At 36.8% G+C, this 4,350-nt stretch overlaps 1 pseudogene; it reads right to left on the reverse strand.

Annotated features, from left to right (window-relative positions):
* Nucleotides 1-399: 399 nt before the first annotated feature.
* On the reverse strand, nt 400-522 carry LOC111740633 (annotated as a pseudogene).
* Between the last annotated feature and the right edge of the window lie 3,828 nt (nt 523-4,350).

Genomic DNA, 4,350 nt, shown 5'->3' on the forward strand with positions numbered 1-4,350 from the left:
AAAGTTATATGAACATTTATTTTCAAGAAAATTTAGAACATGTGGTACAAGTTTTATACACCAGTTATTTAACTTACATTATATCAGAAATACTTTCCATGCCATTACTTATTCTTCAGAAACATGATTTTTAAAAAATATTGTATAGTATTCTATTGTATGAATATGCCATAATTAAGCAGTAATTTCCTTATTCTTGGACATTTAGATTGCTTCTACTTTTTCACTATTCTAGAAGATGGCAAGATAACTACATTTGCATATAAACTTTTCCTTATGTCTCTTCATAAAGTGGGTTCTTTTTCTTTTTTCTTTTAGGCGAAGCAATCCTTGGTTGACCTCACAGATTGCAAGAACCTTGTCAGTTTACAATCTCTTATTTTATTTATTTATTTTTTATGCCTACAGCACCCGGTCTTCCTAGGTAGGTGGTCTTCAATCCAAGTACTAACCAGGCCCGACCCTGCTTAGCTTCCGAGATCAGACGGAATCGGGTTTGTTCAGGGTAGCATGGCCTTAGAAAGAAGTGGATTCTTGAAAAGGAATTAATTGGTAAGAGAATGTCAGCATTTTTAGCCTCTTGATACCTATTTACAAATTGCTTTCCTGGAAGTTATTGTGCGAGCGTCCCCCTGCTGGGCACAAGCCTGCGGCTCCTGAACACTTATTTACATTAACTATTAGTATCTTTTAAATCTTTGTCGATTTGATGGGCCAAGAAGTAGTATCTAAGCATTATTTTGATTTATATTTCTTTGATAATTAATGATGTTAATTTGCTTATTAACCATTACACTTTCTTTTCTTTAAATTATGTATAGTGTCCTTTGCTTATTTTTCTATTAAAATCTTAGTAGTTTTTACAATCATTTTTTATAAGCACTTATGTGAAAACTTTTTGTTGTATTTATAGGTAAATGTTTTTCCTAGTTTGTTTGACTTGTACTTTTATGATATTTTTGAAGTTTTATATTTTCATGTAGTCAATCTATCAGCCTTTTTAAGTTTTTTTCTTTCATTATTATTATGCTTAGAGATTTCTCAATCAGAAAGCAAACAACTACTCAGTAAATGTTTCTCCTAACTTTAAAAAATGATCTTATTATTTACAGTAGTTCTTTAATTCGTATGGACTTAATTAATCTGGGGCATGGCATGAGGTCAGGACTTTAGTACATTAAAAATAATCGATTTTCAACATCATTCAATGAATTATCCATCTTTTTCAACAGATTTATGATGCCTATCTTATCAGTCAGTCCTGGTCTTAATCGAATGACATTTTATTATTTCCATTCACTTATGCATGGCCATACGTTCTTTTTCCATTTTTACTTATATATTAGTTTTATTTACCCAACAGTAAATTTCTTGACAAAAGAGGCTTTCTTTTCACTTAATCATCTGTCTTTCCAATCAACATTTACTGAAATATCCACAGTGTTGTGTGCTGGGGATCTTAAGATAAAAAAGGCAAGGAAGGGTCAATCTGCACAGGACTCAAGCAGGCTGAGGTGACTGCAGGAGAAGGTAAGTGGTAAGGTGGAGAAACGTCAAGGTGCTCTGAAAGCGCAGAGATGCCCGAATTATCCTGAGGATGAACAGTAGGTGAAGAAAGAGCATTTGAAGCAGAAGCAACAGCTTATACAAAGGTCTAAAGATGGGGAAACTGTGTGACAAGTTTGGGAAACAAAAAGTAGTTGAATCCAGTGAGATGATAGGGCACATATGGGGAGACGTGGGAGATAGGCTGAAGGTAAAGGACAGATGATAAGAGAGTTTGGATTTTATCTAAGTGATAAGTAATCCAGGGAGGGATATGGTCAGGTGTGTGGAAAATTTCCTTTGAAAGTGATACAGAGGACTGATTGGAGGGGCAGAATACTGAGGCAGGGAGACTACACAAAAGGAGAGAACAAACGAGGGCCTGAACTGACACTGGTGGGGATGAGGTCCTGGAGAAGAGGACACAGACCTATGGGGTGCTTGGGCTGCAGAGTCAACAGGATGTAGGAGATAAGAAAAGGGAGCAATTTTGGAAGACTCTAGTTTTCCGGACATGGTAATGGTAAATGGTTGTACCGTTTACCAAAACAAGGAGTAAAATGCAGAAGGCAGGTTGGGTGGTAGATTCTAAAGAGAAAATGACTTCGTATTTGAGTCTGAGGTGCTTATTGTACATATGGGTACAGATATTTAGTGCACTGTTGAAAACACACATCTAAAGCTAAGAAAAAGTTTTCAGGTGAATATACAGATAGGTATTAGAGTCATTAGTATCGAAGGTCATAATTGAAATTGTAAGTGTGTGTGAATTAATCACCCAGGAAGTGAAGACAAAAAAGCTGAGGCTGGATCTCTGGGAACACCATATTTAAGGGACAGATAGAGGAACTAGAGTCTTTAAAGGTTATTGAGAAGGAACAATTAGAGGATTAAAGGACCAGAAGAGAGTGGGGTTGTGAGTACTAGGTCAGAGAAGTTTTCGAAAAGGAGAGAACAGTTCAAAGAAACTGATGAGCAGAGTTCAAGATGAGGCAAGAACTAAAATTGTCCATCATGATTGGCCATGAGGAGCTTGTAGTGATTTTAGCAAGAGAAGATTCAGTGGAGTGTCGGGGGGCAGAATATAGAGTAGGTGGGAATGAACAGGAGATGAGGAGGTAGCGGCAATGAGCAAGGCCTTTCTCTAACCTTGGAATAACACCGAAAGAAGATACACTTCAGGTTTACGAACATTTATTTGAGAGCCTACTATGTATTAGGCTAAACACACTCGGGGGTGGAGATGAGGAAAGGAGAGAAGTGAAGGACACATAGTAATTCCCATTGAGAAGTGCTCACGCCAATGAAAGAGACAATAATAATATGCTCAAATGAATGTTGGAGTAGAGGTAGATACAGGGTATCTTGAGACCACCAAGGAGGAACAGAGAAAAGAATGAAGGTGGGTGGGAATAAATGGTATGAGATGAGTAATGTTCACCTCTCACATCAGACTGAGTTCTGTGAAGAAGGACCGGGTCTTTGTTGTCCATTATATCTTCAGCAATTAATGAAAGGTATTGTTTATGTAGACAATGAATGTGATGCATAAATAAATGATTGAATGAAGGAAGGTCTTCACAAAAAATCTATACACAGAGGTTTATGGCTAGCAAATGTTACAAGTGAGAGTTTGGCCTCAAAACTCAGGTTCTAGGAGAATCCGGTAAACAAAGAAAGAAAATATGAGAAACTACTTTTACTTGGGGTACGGGTGTCCTAAAGTTAAGAACCAAAACAAACCTACCTTTTCTTCTTCTTCTCCTAAGGTTACCTAAATCTTGGCTCTTCCTATTCCAGTGAGGAAAGTCCAGTGATTCAAGAGTGCGAAAATCCAAAAATTAACCAGGATGTTTACCCCTACGCTTGGATGTTCTCAGGTCAAGAGTGACAAAGTTTCAAACGGACAAAATTTGAGCATACTTGGTGGTTGAGGGGAAGAAGTCAAAGAAGAAGGTAAAGATATAGGAAAGAGAGGTAGTCAGTGAAGCTGCTGAAGAACAACCATAATTAGCCTTATCCAAATCTGGCCTTGCTGGACACTGTTGGAGGAAAAGTACATCACAGAACAGTTTGGTACAAATGGCTGGAGGCATACAGGATTGGTGGCTTGCAGAGCTGATGTTCAAATGAACAGGGAGTGAAGGTATTGTCCAAGTATTATTTTCAAAAATTTAAATGTGATTCTGATACAAATATAAAATGAACATGTGTCAAAGATTCATTAGTTAATGAGTGAACCAGTAAGACGACGAAGCTTGTTCCAAGAACAATGAGGAACTGGGTTTCTACAGGCAAAAAAAAAAAAAAAAAAAAAGAATGGTTAGAATATGTTTGCTAAGATACAAAACTGGATGATGTCCTACAAAGCAACAAAACCATAGTTTATCTTCCCCGCCAGACAAAAATCATTTACATTTCTATTAAACAAAAATCTGTATGCTAAGACATAACTTTAGAGTGCTTGGACTGTAATTAATAGCAAATAGCAAAGTCAAACTTCGATTCTTTTTTCTAGATAACAAAATAATCTTGGGTGAGCCTGTTAAGCCATGCTAAAGATCGAAAGTACATGCAGTTGAGGCTGGGTGAAAAAGGTGAAGGGATTAGGAAGTACAAATTAGTAGTTACAAAATAGTCATGGGGATGTAAAGTACAGCACAGGGAATATAGTCGATAATGTTGTAATAACTATGTATGATGCTGAGTGGGTACTAGATTTGTAGGGTGGATCACTTTGTAAATTATATAAATGTTTAACCACTATGCTGTCCACCTGAAACTAATATAAAATAATACTGAATG

Source organism: Pteropus vampyrus, unplaced genomic scaffold (assembly GCF_000151845.1).
Source record: "Pteropus vampyrus isolate Shadow unplaced genomic scaffold, Pvam_2.0 Scaffold66, whole genome shotgun sequence".
Classification (NCBI taxonomy): domain Eukaryota; kingdom Metazoa; phylum Chordata; class Mammalia; order Chiroptera; family Pteropodidae; genus Pteropus; species Pteropus vampyrus.